The sequence below is a fragment of the Platalea leucorodia genome (assembly GCF_965183815.1).
Source record: "Platalea leucorodia genome assembly, chromosome: 10".
NCBI lineage: Eukaryota > Metazoa > Chordata > Aves > Pelecaniformes > Threskiornithidae > Platalea > Platalea leucorodia.
In genome coordinates this window covers 24,076,711-24,094,720 of record NC_138832.1, presented here as the reverse complement: position 1 = coordinate 24,094,720, position 18,010 = coordinate 24,076,711, and positions in this window count along the sequence as shown.

Below are 18,010 nucleotides of genomic sequence, written 5' to 3'. Positions count from 1 at the left end.
GAAGCGACAGCTGGGCGCTGCCACAGGCAATACTTAAGACACAGGCACATCCATCCATGACCTACCTGTCAAATACAAAGTCGAGGGAAAATTGCTAGGTAGCATGAGAGACAGAATTCAGCTCCTCCTGCACCTTCTTACAGACTTCTCCTGAGCTATAATAATTGAGATTTCATCTATTTTAAAAAGCCTGTGACTCACAGAGCCATGTGTACTGTCCATGCAGAGCACAACAGGGCGCAAATCCAAATGCCACCTACCTTCCAAACAGTTCACAGTAATGTCTGCGGGTTACACGCACTGCAGCACCTGCAGTGCACAGACACTTCGGCCAAGAATACATATCCTGAATCCTTTCTGTGGCTTAATCTGTAGTCAGGCATAAATACATTATACTTTTTCTATTCTGCATACTTCCTCCTTCTTTGGACTCAGTAGAGTCACTGCACATCGGTATTTCTGCTCACGCAGCTCTGAATGGATGTTTCAAATGGTACACAACCCTGGGACTTGTGCTCTTCCAGCAAGCATTAAGAACAACATTTGGAGAGAGTGGTTTTTGTTGGTTTTTCTCCAAAAATAAATATTTTTTGAGGAAAAAAAATAGACCGGTAAATAAGTGCCAATTTCACTACACTTGTTACCTTAAAACAAAACGGAGATGTAAGTACTTGCAGAAGCACAGGGCTCTGTGAGAAAGCCCTTAGCTGGGAAGAGTAAGGGGAAGCAGGGGAGCCTCCCAGAGGTGTCACAGCCAGCCCCAGTCACGGGGACGCTGGCCACGGGGGTTACTGACACCTGCGGCCATGAGAAACAAACCCCCAACCCGGGGAGCAAACACAGCTAACTGCAAAAGACCCTCATGGGCTGAGTCAAACCAGCTGCTGAATGTCTGAAGAAATAGCTTCACAACCGCCCGTCTGCGGAACGAGGTTTAATGGGAGGTAACAGAATCAAAGCGGTTCCGTTTCCCAGGATAAACGCCTACAGGAGTTTTCATCTTCTGATCCTCAAAACCCCCGGGGTCCTGCGGACAGTTTACAAGGACAAGCCCTTACTGAAAATAAGTCTGGAAAGGCTATAGCCAGGAGGTTTAGTCCCCAAGCAGTGAAGGTGTTTCCATAGGAAAGGCAGTCTGCAGACTGGAAAAAGCTGGGGGAAGAAAAAAAACCAAACTCCACAGGTTCGCTCTCTAATGAAGGGAAGAGCCCTGAGCCATACAGTGAGTGACTGGGAGCCTGTTGCATAGAGGCAGCATCACTGTTCTAAGAGGGGTTAACTCCCGACTGCCTTAGCTTGAGGAAAGGAAAACCAAGTCCCCAGGTGCCGTCTGAGTCTATTTAATAAAGAGGATAAAAGAAGAGGCCCAACATGCTACTGCCGCACGCAGCCCGAAGAAAACACCTGCCTCTTTGTTGAGAGGCGCTGACGTGGCCGGCGTCAGCAAGCGGAGCCGGTGGCATCGCCCGTCTCCGCTCCCGGAGCGGGTCCGTGTCCTGCACAAAGGCGTCCTTTAGAGGTCTTGAATCGTGCCCCGCTGCTGGCCCGCGGGGAGGGGCATTCGTCTCCCCTCTCCCTCGTCTGCTTTTTCAGTGCAGCAGCGCAGCGTTAAGAGGGGTGGGAAATGAGCGGGTTATGGGCTTACTCATTTCTCAGGCATCATGAAGGAACAGGCAGAAGATGGAGGATTTTTTATTCGCTGATCGTTTCCAGCATAGAAGAAGGTTGTTCTGGTTTGACGTGAGAACACAGCTTTCAGCAAACGGAAAAATTCAGATGAGAGCATGACAAACCGGCCAAAGGATTTAGTTACGTGTTATGCTGCTATACATCTTTTAAACAAAATCAAATGAAAAGTGAGGAAAAAAACCCCACATTATTTCAAAACATAAAATGAAAATGTTTCATTACGAAAGGCTTAAGGGAGCCTTTGTTTCAGGTTTTAACTTCTTTTTTCTTGGGAACAACAACTTAGTGAAACTTGCATGTATTTTTAAAAGGGTTCAGCGTTGCTAATTCTGCAAAAATAAAGAAATTGTGCAAGTCTAACCACAGAGCTGTATCAGGTTCATCGCTGCCAGTCCAAGTTCACAAGGCAAAGCAGCTGCCAGCCACAGCCTCTCTAATCTCTCCTTTACCATGATGCTAGCTAAAAAAAACAACCCAAAAGCCCCCGAGAAGACCCTTCCCCTATTAAAATTCACGAAAGGCTCTACCCAAAGCCCCAGCTTTGAATTCAGGGTCTATCCTCACGTGATCCTGAGGACATACCTGCTTCAGCGCAGCTGGCCCCCGCTTCGCTCCTCCGATGGCTGCGTCTCCCCGCCACCCTCTGCTCTTAGGCAAGAGGTGAAGCTTTATCCTTGCCACAGGAGTGTTGCTCCCCTCCCAGCTGCTGGCTGGGAGCAGCACGCCATGGGAGCGTTTTGCAGGAATACCCAGCGGTGGCCTGCTTGTGCCCTCATGAGTGCCTGTGGTGAAACCCTGCCCCGGGAGCCGAGCTGGGACAGCCTGTTGGAACTCGGATCTGCTGTGCCTGCGTCACGCCCAGCACTGGATGCCAGGGGAGCAGAGGGGCAAGCAGGGACCATTCAACCCTTTATCTCAGTGTACCGCTCCGAAATGGGATCCTGCTACAACAGGATACATAGATCACTCTGCCCTTCCAAACCTTCCGCCGTGCTCTCTTGGCTTGCTGCAGGCTTCTCCACTCCATGTTCATCCCCGGTGTGCTCCTAGCCCTGACACCACCGTCATCTCTTTCATCTGTTATCTCCTTGTTTCCCAGACCTGTCCTTCCCTCTTGCTGGATCTGCCCACGGCCGAGATTCAGACAGGCTGGCACCTTACCGAGGCTCTGACTTCACGGGAGGTTTCCAGCATGGATCATAACAGCAGAGAAACAGGGTCAACTGAAACTGCCACCAGTGCTTCTCCACGGGGGAGAAGCGACATGTTGGCCACTGGACAGAGCAATTTTTAAATTCATCTCCTCTCCCAAGTTCTCACGAGCCCTTTATGAGTCAGGATCTGACCAGCTTCCAGGCAATTAAACCCAAATTGCCTCTCCCCTCCCTGCGATAGCAGGTCTCGGGTATGTAGCACAGGTGGAGCTACGTGCTGGTACACTAGAGAAGGTGAGGTTGATCATCTGAGTGATAGTACTGCGAGAACCTCTGTTGATAAGCCAGGTTTCCTTCTCCATCAGCTATGCAGGGCTGATTTCAGGGAGTAGCAAGGATGAATTTGGCCTGGTTATGACAGTTTACAATCTCCTTAATTCTGCAGAGCACTTCACAGGCCAGAGGGACCTCCAGGCCTGCCCCCCTCACCCCCTCCTGCTTCTCTCTCCGGCCCTTCCCTATCAGCACCATCAAGATACAGGAAACTGGCTGGCCGTCCCTGGGCGATGCGAATACATGACAGCTATAGGCTAGATACTCTTTCTGATATTCGAAATCATCTGTGATTTACAGTCCAGCTCAGCCTCATGTTTCTCGTACAACATGGCCAAAACACTCTCACTGCAAGTCCCTCAGCCTGTATGCCGGCTGGTTGCAACTACTGCTCAGCTTTCAAACAGCAGCCTCTGGGATGTAACACTGGGACGTCCCAGGCAACTGGAGACCCATAAAAATGGGTGTTACGATGCCTAAATTCCTGCTGACAAAGCATCCAACATGAGCAACGCAGCACAAGAAGTAAATGTTCTGCCTGTGCAGGACCGAAATCCTATTAGACCGTGTCCTGAGCCTGCATGCTTCGCACGGAGCCGCTGGCTAAATCCATGCTAACTACTGATACAAAAGCCCTGATTTTCAAAGGCACAGAGCACCACCAAGACCCTTGACAAGCACGGCCCTGGAAATCACATGGAGGTTACGTCCGCCTCTGGGAACCCCTGGGGTGTGCAAGCAGCTTTGCTACAGAGCTGGACAGACAGACAGACAGCCCTCACATTGGAGCTAGTCTGCTGACTGCAGGCAGGGAGGGCATGGTGCCTGCCAGTACGCTGCCTCCCACTGAAGACAACTAACCCTGAAGATCCTCATCACGTGAATGAAAGCAATTACAAGCTACTTAATAAGGAAAGGGGAGCTGAAACCTTGTTTAGATTTTAATCTGCAGGGCGCGTCCGTCTGCGGGCCGCCAGCCAGCTCAGCTCTCCCTCTGCACGCTCCCGGGTGCTGCGGTGGTCCCTGCCCGGCCTCGGCTATTGCAATGTGCTTTGAGCTTTTAAGGCAGCTTCAAGGTATGCCACTGCCGCTGCTGAGATGGAGTCTCTGCCTCTCAGCAGCGCTTCCGAGAGCAGCTCCTGGTGAAAACCCTCACCCTGCCCGGCGAGGAGGGTGAAACAAGCTGCAGAGCTCAGGGTGGCTGCCCAGGGACAGGCCATATACCCACGCGACCACAACAGCGGGCACCGTCATGAGTGGCACCAGCAGAGGAGCCGAGAGATGGCTCAGGCACGACAAACTCCTCTCTTACCCTTAGCAGGGAGCAATCCCTACGGATCACAGCCCGTGGGCTGTGCTCTTGTCTGTCCCCAAGGCCACCGCTCTCCCCGAGGCCACGGGGGCTGCAGCTGGCCCTGGGCAGCTGGCGGAGGGAGAGGGTGATGCACGCTTGCCCACTCACGCAGTCCTCTGCGAAGGAGCTGATGCACAGCCAGACCAGCACTCTTTGCTAATAAATTCTCCAAGTGCCTGAAATCAGCAGCCCATCACTTAATTGGGAATGATTCTGCTTTCCATGTAAGCCACTTAAAAAGATGTAATTATACCCCAGGAGATGAAACACTTACTATTCTTTAAAAGCTGACTGCAGCTCCTACTACCTGCAAACGCACAGCAGAAAAACCTGCCAGCCATCTTCCTTTTTGATGGCTCAACTGCAACTTTAAAATGTTAATAATTTTTTAGCCTGCTGTTGTCAGGAGTTTGTAGGGCACTTGCGGTAATGGCCCCTTTGCGCCTAATAGCCACCTTGCCCTCCGTTCGCCTTGGTGATGAGCCGGTTCCGACATCGGACCTGGTTCTGAGGACTAAATGAATGCCCTGGAAAGGAAGCAGAGGTGCTTTGATCCCATAAATACAGCTTTCCTGGGGAGCGCCACAGGGTGCCTTTAGACTCCTGAACTGTCCACACAGCCCAGGCCAGCCGCCCAGTTCGTGTTACAGCTCTCCTGTTCCCAGTGCCTGGCTCCCCGGTCTCGGGACGGGATCTCCCTTTGATGTCCAGGGCACCAGGCTCACTTTACTCCCTGCGAGAGCCGCACGGTGAGCTGCTCTGCGCCAGGAAGCGCTGGATCAGGCAGGCCCTTTCTGGACAGGTTCCCCACAGCCGACCCCTGCCTTCCCGAGTCCATGCAACAGGGAGCTGAACTCTTGGTGCCTGAACAGAAGGGTCATTAACAGACAACAAACCGCGTCCTAGACCAGTGTTACTTCAGCCCAAAGCCCACGTGGCATCACTTATGCCACCAACTGCAAAGCAATCCTGCCCTGCCTACAGCGACCCAGGACCTGCAGCCAGCAGCTCTGGGCTCTGCTGCCTGCTAGCAGAGACCACCCGTGCTGTCGCGCTGGTCTCCGAGCAGCTCTCACGTGCTCTCCTGTTCCTGGGCAGAGGCACAAAACTCATTTCACCAGCTAAGAACTCAGGTACTAATGGAGGACTTGGCCAGCGACCGGAATGCTGGCCCTCAGCCGCAAACAGGGCTGAGGTCAGTCATGAGGAAGAATATCCTGGTTTAATGATAATTGATGCCTATTCTGACCTTCACAGTCCTCAAATTAAAACGTATTTAAAGCTTGCGAAAGGTTTGAACCTTCTTCATTTGAACCTCCTAAACTCTGCTGCGAATTTTGTCATCTAGGCCTAAATCAGGGTCCGAGTCCCTGCGCTCCAGCCCACATGGTGAAAGGTGGGACCTTGCTTTAACTCGGCATCAAGCCCAACTTCTACAAACCCACAGAAGGAAAGCCAGGGAGAGGAGGCTTCTCCACGCCGCTTACATGCAGCCACGAATCCCTGTGCTGCAGAAAGGCGGCACTCAGGTGGCAGGATTGCTAATCCAGACCCGTGCACGGTCAGACTGCCCTCCAGTGACCCGGGTTAGGCGTGGGCACGTACCTGCATTTCTCTGGCATTAGCCAGAGCGCACAATGCAAACTTTGTGCCAATGTTACGCTTTTATGTCAGCTGTTACCTGATCTGCTGTGAAGCGAGAGCAGCGTGGATAGACTGTACCTGATCTAGCATAAAACCTGCCAGAACAAAATTAACCCTTTAAATTCATTTCAGCAAGTTCGAACCGGTAAAGGAAGCTTATGCTGGACTAGCACTTCGTGCCCAGTGGCCATGACATTTTTGAGCCAGCATTCTTAAAACTAGATTTATTTCACCTTTGAACTCCGACTTGAATGACATCCCGTGCCTGGGAAGGACGGACACTTCTGTCCCACTGTCTGCACCCGGGGAAATGGGCGGCAACAGGAATTACACTTCAGGCATCGCTCACAACCTGCAATTTAGGATCTCATCCCCTCGCGCACGCAGGTGGCTGAAGGTGTTTGAAGTGGGAGGCTGCCAGTCGGTCTCTGAACGTCCAGACCCACAGCCTGAGGCGCACTCCAGGACTTGGATAAATGACAGCCCGCGTCCCGATATCGGCTCAGTATTGGGAGCAACTGAATGGCTGTGGGCTTTCAAACGGAGATAAACTCCTGCGTAACCGCCCCTGAACAGCAGAAAGGTTCGTAATGCCGAACCCCAGCCGAATGCTCATCCATACAGGCAGGGTGATGAGTCCTCGTGTTTTAGACAATGCTTAGCTTCTCTGAAGGACCAGCTTTTTACTCTTGCCTCCCCCCTTTTCCATGCAGTGACTATTTAACACTGATACTGTTACATACACACTTGATGATATTTAAGAAGCACCAGGAGATTTCTAAAGTCAAGCTCGCGAACGATCAGGAATGCAATAGTTGAAGCAGTCCAGGCAACCTTAAATCAACCCTTCTGGGCTTGTGCAGTACCACAGCTCATCGCTACCTTGTTCAGCACAGGCCGAGATGCTCTAAGGAGAAGCCAGGCTACAAGAGGAGGCTCTTTGCCCCCGGAACCACTGCTAGAGGTGTTTGAGGAGTCAGGCGTCAGCTGGAGAGGATGGATGGTTACTCTGCTGCAGGTGACGTTTTATGCCTCTGCCACAGTTCTTCCATGATGCTAATAATATATCATAATTTAAACTGCATCATGGTCATCAAACTGTGCACCCACCTTTTTCAGGGTGGCCAAGACAACCCTGAATACGAACGGCAGAAGCATCAAGCACTTGTGGCTGCAGCGGAGCCTGGCTGGCTGTGCCGGATCTCTGCAAAGAGCCTCAGCCCGGCACCGTGGTTCCTCAGGATCTTGGTCACCGCTACCTGGGGACAGCGAACGCCTCTTCTTCCCCGAGCATGGGGAAAAGGGAGATGAAAACCTGCAGTTGCCACGGGGAAGCCTGCACAGAACTCACTCACACGAGCAACGCAGACATGTTTCAGCCATGTCCGAGACAACAGCTGTAAAGCTGCAAATGCACAATTATAATCTCTTTTAATTCACTTGTAACCACATACCCCACAAGAAAAAAAAAAAAATCAGTCCAACCAGATGAAGTTGGCAAAGACGTGAGCTATTAAAGTCAGGAAAGTGTGGCATAAACTTAATTAGAGCAGCGCGCAAACCTGCCTACCCCAAGAGATCATCTTGGGGCCGGTTGTGCTAGGAGCTGTACAAACGTACACAGCATGACCACCCCCAAACACAAAACTCACTGCTGTTACTGCCAAAAATTACCAGATCATTTTTCACTATACTGGGTATACAGCTTCATTACTCTAATTACAAGGCATTAATTCCTAATTGCTCAACTAATTTCTGTATTTGAAAAGGAAGAAGGATGTAAAGGATGTTTACCACACCCACATGCCATTGACCTTAAGCGTTGATGTCTAAAGACGAAAGCAAGAAGGAAGGAAAAGTTCGTTTTGCTTTCAAGAGCAGAGTTTTGCATTTGTATCACAGACCCACAAACAGAGCAGGACAGAAAATCTCACTGAAGCTTCATGACATCGCGGAGACCGTACAAGGTTTTGCTAAGAAAAAACAATGTTTTTGTAAAAGAAAACTAAACTCCATCATTTGTGGAAATTGCGACTTCCAATTAAAACATGATAAATTTGGGGGAACAAATTTAACGCTTTTTCTTCGGCTGGATGAATAAACTAGCCTAAGTACAACGTCCTGATCGATCTGACGAGGGAGGACACGGCTGCTCCCCAGCTTGCGGTGGAGCAGCCTCTCCAGCTCGCCCTCCTGTTAGGGGTTTGTCCTGGAGCAGCCAAGGGCCGAGCGGAGGGGTGGGGACGGGGAGACGGAGAAGACATTCACCAAGCTCGGAGGCAGGATGAAGCAAGGACGGAGGGAGGTGCTCGTCTCCTCTGTACCAGCTTTACCACTCCCATCCCTTCCTTTCCAGGGTGCTGATTTCATACTAATTCAGAGAGAAACAAAACAAGGCAGAGCAGGAGAGAGAGAAAAATCTCTATCTGCACCCCTCTCTGCCCCACACCGGTCCTGGGGAGGTGGGGTTGGACAGGCAGAAAGTGCTGCAGCTTACCCCAACCCTCTCAAGAGGCTATCAAGGGTCACAGGCTCAAATTTTGCCCATGTTGTCCGGACTCTGCTCACTCCTGCCCACACACAGACCCTTCCCCAGTTAGCCCGCTGCCATGCCCCCTGCTCTACCTAGCAAATTAAGAGGGAGACAGATTTTAGAAGGATGTGGGGCGATGGACAGGGAGGGAGCTCAGTGATCAGACAGGGGCAAGCAACAAAGTCCCATACCCAAACCTCCCCTCTTCTGCCTCGTTTGTGTCCTTGCACTAGCACCACCCTGTAGTACTCCAGTACCATTTTAGATGCACACTTTGGTCCACGACACTACAGAAAAGAGCTTCATTTCCCCACGCAGGATGAGGATTTAAGGTATCGTTCAAGTCTCCCTCATCCCCGCCAGATCCCTGCATCAGCAGGTTAGGAAAGGACAGCCTTCCTCTTCCTCCTCCTCCCCAGGCAGAGAGAGCAGGTGAAGCACGGAGAGAAGCAGCACCCCAGCTGCCCTCTGCCAGGCTCAGCGGACCAGCCTCCCTGCCCAGCCCTACCTGCGGAGGCTCCTCAGCTGTGGCTTCTCCCCAAAAGACCAACGCGGAGCAGTTTACAACCAATCTCCCGGCACTTTTGCCCCCCAAGGGCTGGCAGCAGGTATCTCCGATCCTCCCTGGCAGCAAAGGCGGCTGTGGGCGAAGCTGAGAGCTCACCTGCCGGGCGGACCAAGAGGGCTGGCTCCTGGAAGCCAAGCCTTGTTTTGAGGAGGAGACTTGGGTGTGTTTTGCCCTTCAGGGGAATCAAACAGGTTTCTCCATTCAGAGGCATGGTCTCCCCTCCCTGTAAGCTCTCCTCTACATTCCTCGCATTCTCCAGCAAATGCCGTGTTCCCCAGCCCTGTGCTGCAGTGGGACAGCAGAGAGCAGCCCCCCAGCTCTTCACCCCACTGAATTTCTTCTCCAGCCAAGCCCTGCCAGACAGGCTGGCCCTGCAGGACGGGGGAGCAGGCACCCCGCTGCTACTCGGGTACCGGCAAGCCCTTGAGTCTCAGAGCCGCTTACAGCAGCGGTACCCAGGTAGCATCAGGGACTGGCACTGTAATTAGCACTGAACAGTGATTGTCTGGTTCTAACTAATTAAATGAGCTAGGCAGGTGCGATTATCGCCATTCACTGCAGAGGAAATTGCCAGGTATTCTGCTCTCCCTCAGTTTATTTCCCTTTCTAATTGCTGTGGTCACCGCAAGATCCCCAAGGCCCAGCTTTGGTGAGTCTCCGAATGGACACAGCACGACCCTGGCGTACGCCTTTTGCCACTTCCTAAAGACCAGTGGTTGGGGACGTGAGTTTAGAGCGCTTCTGAGAAGTCAGGGCTTCAGCCCGGGACTGCCACAGGTTGGTACGAAGAAGGTGCTGAAGCCCCAACCAAGCATCTCTCAGGACGTCTTCCCACCTCTGTACCCACCAGCACAGACCTTCCCCTGCCCCATCAGAAGTAACGCCGAGTCCGTAGCAGGTGAGGGGCTGGAGAGAAGCACTCCCGCGCTCTCCTCGCAGCACTGCAACAGATCTGCTGTAGGATTGTGGGCAAACCACCAGCGGGCTGGGCTGGGATGTGCTATAACAGGGCTAATAACCCACCCCTGGCTCCCAGCAGCACGACGAAGATAACGTCTGAAAAGCCCTGATGTCAACGTTGTTACTCCAATCCCAGATCTTTGTTTCTGATCTGCTCACGCTGCAACACCAGCAGCAGCGCAGGCTCAGCTGAGCTTTCCTCCCCAGGGGCTGCTGGTGATCCCAGCGGAGATAAGCACAGGAGAGAAGATGTAATATTCACAAAGCCGCACCCTGAGCTCGGAGTGGGCACAGAGGGGTGTCCAACTCAGGAAAAATTAAAACGTTTGAAGTGGGCTGTTTAAAATGCAGCCCAGACCCTACCTCAGTAAAGCATCCTCTGCTTCAAGGCTCCAGCTGACAGTGCAGCTTTATTTTCAGTAACCCCTGAGTCATCCCGTTGTTTGCTGAAGGTTCGTTCATGTTCTTTCCCGAAATAATAGTGACTAACAGCCTGGCCAGCCTTTCAGGTACAATAGGTCCTCTGCCAAGCAAGCAGAAGGGACACCCCAGGGTCTAAGGACTATGCTTTTTTTTCCCAGGGTGAACACACTGTTCCACAATGAATCTTAAAAAAAAAAAAAAAACAACCAAAAAATGTACCTACTGTGAGCACCTTAACATTAAACACCAGAAGAAATGTATAAGGAGATCCTAAAACAACATACACAGCAGCTGACTGATGTTTTACTAGATGCAGACAACTATTTTGTTGAACTGGCAGACATGCAGGCTAGAACATTAGCTGTCTATCAGCATTGCCCTCTTCCTCAGAAGAAAGGAACACAGCGAAGAACTGCTTTTCTCATTAACTAAGAGGAGATAGGGGCAGTATTAAGTAACATTTTGTTATTAGCTTGAAAATACAGGCCCAAGCATATGTAGAAAACTTCCAAAGACAGGTCTTAAAGTCAGGAGTGTGGTGGCAAAGCAGAACAGCAGAGAATGTATTTCCGAGCTGGCAGCTCCGTCGCAACAACTTGGTCGCGCAAGTCGTTAGCGAAGGACAGGCTGCACAGCACGTAGCCGAGCGAGATACAGAGAAATGCCACGCAAGACGCTTCTCCTCACCAGGAACTACCATTCAGGCCCTGTCAAACTCGACTCTCTAAAGTCTCCTCAGTCTTCAGCCTCCTGATGCCACCCAAAGCCCCACTGATTCATCACTGACCTTACACAGCCTTCCTCCATTTCAGGAGCCAGCTCCCTTGCTACTCCAGTCTGAAATCCGTACCAGTCCCACACAGGGTTCTCCGCGCTGTGCTAATCCTGTGGCAATGCCCCTGAGAGAAGCGACAAAAGGAGACGTTTTACTTCACTTAATTTAGCCATGGTTTTCTGGTGCAAACTCTACCTGTGTCATTTCAGCTGCTGGCTAATGCAGCCGTGAGATGTAAGGCTGTTGCAGAGCAGCGCTTGTTGAGTGAAGGAGAGCATTTGCCTACTCGCTGCTGTACGTCGTGCTGGCCACAGGGAGCTTCTTGGGAGTAAAGCAAGAGGAGAGTTAAGGCTTTCCTGGGAAAGCCAAGGGAATACTACGATACTGCTACAACTGCCACAGATGGACAGCCTACACTGGAATAAGAGACTTTATTCTGCTATATCTACTCGCCTTTCAGCTAATTTCCTATTTAAATGGGGTACGGTTTCATTTTATTTAAGAAGCCATGGTTCCGTTGTGAACTGCAGTCCTGGGGAGGGGCAGCAACACGCAGCTTCTCCTTCCCCTTATGTCCGTGGTCCCCCCAGCGCTGGGGAACCCACGTCTCCTGCAAGAGCTTTGCTCCACTGTGGCAACGCCTCCAATTGTATGAAAGGCTTATCGTCGCGATTAAACCCAACGCCTATCCAGCAGCTCCAGCTGTCTCTCTCCCATCTGTTTTGAAGCAGTGAAGCCCTTCATTGCAGGGGAGTTGCTTTCATTTGTAGTAATGTACTTGCAAGGAGACTCAAGGTCTGCCCAGGAGGATCGCCAAGGGCAACAGCATGTCCCTAAAACACTGCACTCTCGTCACCATTTAGCACACGGCTGCCAAACACCACTTTCTGCGGAAAGAGTAAAGTGGGGAAACTCTTCTAGCCGTGGCTGTTGCTGAAGAGGAGCAGAGAAGTGGATGCTCCAAGGACAGCACGAACATCACAGACCTCCCAGGGCGTGGGTTTCCCAATTGATAGCAAGAAAGAGAGAGGGCACTTTCAAGAGTCTGGAAAGAAGGAATTCTCAAGAACAGTTGTCTTCCAGGCCTGGCAGAACCTGGAAAGGGACCTTCTTTCTTTCTCACATGGACTAGGACAACACCAGAGGGTCAAAGACATTTGATACCACGGGAAATACAGTATATAGGTATATACATGTTAGTATACAAGTATACTAATGTAAACCACAGCTTTGTCTTTTATTTCCCAGGAAGGAGAATAGGATAGGAACACACTTTTTTTTTTTTGTCTTTTTCTTTTTCTTTTTTTCCTCCTGTAGAAAAGGCTTTTCGTACTCTTTGTTCAGCTGAAAATAACCATGGCCAACGACGCAGACAGTTTACCTTGAACTGGAGCTTTCCAGGGCTGTCGTGTCACCACAGTTCACAGTACTCCCATGCTCCAAACAAAGCTCAGCAAGTACATCTGTGGTGCTCAGCAGCTTGAACAGTTGGGGACAATCCGCCCCAAACAAGTCTTTGTGGTTTTATCCCAATTAAGCTCTTAGATAAACCACTCTTTCCACAGTATAGCTGGATGTCACTCACACCAGCAGGCACAGAAACCCTGATGGGTGTTTTTCTTCCTCATAATTACAGGAGCATATTCAGTTTTTAATGACACGGCATTTCAAAATCACAGCAGTGGCCAGAGGCAGAAGTTTTTTTGCCAGCAAGTGGGAGGCCTGTGTGACATCTGGAAGATCACCACGCCACGGGGCCGCTGAAACACAGCACTACCAGGTCACTCCAGACCAGAGGCTAAAAGACTGTCCAGTGAGTCTGAGGGAAAGCCAATTTACTTCACTTTAGGGACTTAACCGAGACAATCAGATTGGGAGCATCATCAATCCAGCTTCTAGAAGAGGCCTAGGGATAACGACTCAAGATTTATGTTAGGAATCCATTCAATATGCAGCGTGTGTGCGCACAGGTGTGTGTAGGGGGAGTGAAACTGGGTCTTTTTGCTAATACGTACAGCAACAACCACAGTCCGATACTACTTTGAAGCTAGCAAAACTACAATTCTTGCCACCGCCAGAAGTAGCAGCTTTTCCAAGCTAGCAGCTACAGATTAAATACTGCCAAATTCATGATGCTTCAGGAGAACGGCACCAAACTCAGTCTCACTGGCAAGACCTGCCTCGTCTGGAAACAGCACCGTTAAGCCGCATTACCGCTGGAGCAAACCCTGTGCGTACTGAAGTCAACAACAACAAGTCCCTTATCTGCATCAGTCCAGGAGCAGAATCCAAGAGGGGCGTTTTTTCCTCTGTACCAGGTTAAAACCAAGAGGGTCTGGCTTGAAACCCCCCCCACCCTGCTGCAGATCTGGACTCCCTCCTGGGCCACGAGCCAAAGGTGCAGTTAAGGCTGCCATCCCAGCGTGCCAGAGAAGCCAGCCCAGCCCAACGCAGGAGGAACGTCCCGTCGCTGTTTCAACAACACAGCCTTCTCCAGGGACACACACACGCTCCTGCGGCGGGGAGGAGCAGGTCGGAAGAGTCTTGTTTCCCCATCTCGTTAGGAAACATTATTTTTCTGTAAAAGCTGTAGGTAAATTTCAGCCTGGAGTATCTGACTTTACCAGAAAATGGATTCTCCCTGAACCTCCTTTACGAGAAAAGCGCAAACACCTCTCATAAAGATGTTTCACAGTTAGCGCTGGTTGATGCTTGTTTCATTGCTGTTTATCTGCCTCTTATATTCTTAGTGCGCTGCAAAGCAGATCATTTGGGATCAACGAGACATGCGAATTACATCACACAAGGAAGCTGCAGCCACAGAAACCACGCGCAGGCTGGAGAGAATGCCTGACAGCAAAAGATTTAAAGGACTCAGACGGTTCAGGCAAAAAAAAATTTAAAAAATAATTTAAAAAAAAGAAACAAAAGCGACTTAACCATAGTGTAAGAGAACTACCCAGGAGAGAACGTGGCAAGTATGAAGGGCACTTGCATCCAAGAAATAAAAACAGAAAAAACTGAGGACCGAGCTGCAAACTAGACACTTTCCAATGAGAGTTTTTTTCTTTGGGGGTGGGTTGGTTTGGGGTTTTTTTGGAAGAGCAATGAGCATTAAACACTGCCAGTGCTCTGAAACATCAACAGATGAGCTCTCTGTTTCCTGAAGTCCAGAAGCTGTCCCAGAGGGGATCCCTTAGCCAAACTGCAGCAGATGAGCCGTGCAGGGGTCAGCGCAGGCCAGCTCACGGCTAGCGACACAGGTCAGGCTAGCAGGTCTGGCTGGCTGCGGACTGCAGTTATGCCTGCGCTGTAAGGGTGCTAGGGTAAATCACCTGCTCTGAGCTCGCTTCTGCCATGGGCACACTGCTACCACTTCCAGAAACAGCCAGTTTAAAACCAGTTTGCATAACCCTACAGTACATTCCTTTCCAGAGGTGCAGTACATGTACCTTTAGAAACAGTGATAGGTAGGAACCTGCTCAACCCTCGAAATTCAGGCAGCCAATTTTATGGGAAGGTGGTTGTACCGAGTAGCATAGCGATTCTTGGCATTCCTATGACAGCAAAAGACTTCTGCCCAGAGGCGTGCAGCCTCCCTGGCCACTCCTGCTTGTATTTGAACAGTTACTACAATATATTCTTAAAAATTCTTTGAGTATTTTCTAGTCATGAAAAATTAGCCGACACCACTCCAGAGCACTGAACTCCATTGGACATCTCCCGTTTTTTCGGTACCGCTTTCTCCTGTGTAACTATCTATCTGTCCCCCATCCTTGCACTGAAGGTGGACGGAAGGTGCCTAACCCATCAATCCTTGGGGCCTTTGCCAAGGTGACAGAAAACCAAAGCCTCAGTAGCGACCGAGCACAGCTGTGATGAGTAGAAGGGTGTAAAACCACTACACCCATTTGTTACAAGGGAATCAAACTGGTTTTTCATGAGGTGTCATTACAAAGCACTGCCAAAATGCCAGACCTCACCTTCCTAATAGCAGGTAGCAGAACAGAATCGTATATCCTTGACTACCGAGTGCTAGAAGAGAATAATCTCACTCATGGTCACGAAGCCACACCTGCACAGGAGGTCAGGAGCTCTCAGTGCCGGGACAAAATGATCTCATTAGCAAACGCAGGGCAAAAGAGAGGCTGTGGCGAAGTGCCAGCCTGATGGCATTTCTAAGACAGTAAAACAACATCTGCAATCTGGCAACCGAAACACCTCAAACACGCTCTGTCGCAAGTAGGGAGATGCCTATTTATTTCTCATCACCAGCTCAGCAAGCTTCCTCCGGGCTCTGAGGTAAACAAGTTGCTTTCCTTCTCCCATAATCAGGACCAAGTTGCACCATCACTTTACATCTGCGGACCTGGCACTCTCCAAAGGCTTGCACAAGCATTAGCGAAACTTGGTAAACAATTCTCTCAAGGAGCAGAGTCCAGCCCACTCATGCCGTGTTTGGCTCTGCGGTGCTAAAAGGTGTGGAAACTCATACTAGCGCTTGCTGACCACTGGCACCGGCAGATTTGAATAACATACGCGAGGATCTCCTGAGGCCAAAGGTACCCCTCTCACACCTTCACAAAAGGCTGCACTCGAGCACTGTCGTGCCCCGTAGGTCCCAGTATTTATAAGCCGCTGAAGGGCCTGAGCTTTCACAGTGGCAACGACATGCTTGCGTGACGCAAACGTTATCCTCCGCCTGAAACCTCCCACATATCCACCTCAGCCTTGGCTTAAGTTTGCCTCCGTGCCTTTTTGCTCACTGGACACGCAAGATAATTTCTGACCTGCTTTTTCATCAATTGCTCCTCCTACCTGTTTCAAGTAATTACAGCCAAGCCACCCTTTTTCCTTTTTGGCACCGAGGTGTGCCTGGACAAGAGCTTTCCCCCCACTCGAAGGGCAAGACTGAAAGGGATCTCTTAGACTGTAACACCCCCCCGTGCAGACGTCCCCTTTGCGATCTCTCTGTAAGAGGGGAAATGGGGTTCTGGGTTACCTTAACTCCATCTAGAAAAGCACTTTTATTCCCCTCTCTCTTTCCCTCCCTCTCCTTTCGCTAGGGTAAGCAACAGGAGGTATCTCCTTTATCTCTCCCACTAGTTGTTAAACCAAAAACAGTCTCAGGTCAGCAAAATCAGGAGCTGCAGCAAGAAAAAGCCAGGAAAGCAAAGCGAGAGAGATAAGAAGTTTGACAAGCGTGCTCTAGAAAGTCTTTGAAGTCTTTAGCAGCTCCTTCTGAGCATTACTAAGAACAGACTGCAACTGCACTTGACCCGAGATATTTGGAAGGGAATCTTGATAATGGCAGTTTTGCTCTGTAGCCTCCTGCTTGCTGACGCACACACGACACAGGCTGCGAAGAGGCGGCATGACAAATAAATCACAGCGGGAAAGTACAGAAGGATCTCATTGGCTTGCCCAGAAAACACAAGATGGGACTTATGCAGGTGCTTATTAGGATGAGAAAATGAGTTGAGAGGAGGAGGTTTGATCAGGGATAGAAGCGGCTATGGATAAAGCAGCGCTCCTCCTCCGTCGTGGCCAGGGGTACAGGCGCAGCAACGTCAGGCTCCACCACAGCAACAACGCCTGCGCGCTTGTGTTTTGGAAAACAGCAGCTAGTCAGCCTGCCAGAAGAAATGCTGGGAACTGACCTAATTATATAGGGAGTACCAAGTCAAACCAACTTCAGCATGATGCAATGCTTCTTTCCATGCCCAGCTCTGGGAAACTGCTCGCCCCCATACAAGCAAACCTCTGGTTTACCCTTCTATTAACCAGACACGTGAGGGAAACCATATTGCCTGCTGCTTTTTATCCAGCAGACTTGAACTTCCAGTGCCTCTTGTTTCTGTAGCGCTTTCTGCTTGTTACCTTCACCTCGTACCTTGACAGTCCGCCAAAGACCCGGGGAGATGAGTAACCCTCCGGTGGAACTGTGTCCAGGCACTGAGAGACAGCATTTTTGGGGACTGAGTGAAACTGCAAGGCAGACCTAGCTGGGAAATGCCATCTAGAGGCCAAACCGTGCTTTTACCTATTTTTTTATGTTTGACTTCCAAGTAATGGTAGCGCTTGCTCCTTTCACTTCAGTACAATCCTATTCTCTCGCCACCTCTCTGTGCGAGGGCAGTGTTATCCCTGCTCTGCCGACAAGGGGCTGAAGTTCTCTGCTGTGCTGCACCATGAGCCCCAAAAGCTCTACCACCTCTTCTGTGCAGCACTGAACTAGAAGACGCCGTCCCTCGGGGCCTTCTGTACTTACCAGCTCGGGTTTAGCAGCCACCTCTGCTGCACAGAGCAGAGGTGCGTCTGAATTGTCCATTTTCACAAAAGGCCATTCTTCTGGTAACGAGCTACGAGTTTACTGTCCGTCGACTACATTACAAAAACTAGAAGTGGGCCCAGCTTTGTGGAAAGGAGCAAGGAACAAACATACTCCAGTCCTTCCTCACCCCTTAGAGCAGGAGAGATGCCTCGCCTTTTACAAAGCCTTGGGAATAAAGCCATGTCTCTCAGCCAGGTGTGGTTTCGCCATATGAGCGTTCTTTTTATAAGTCACAATTTATTT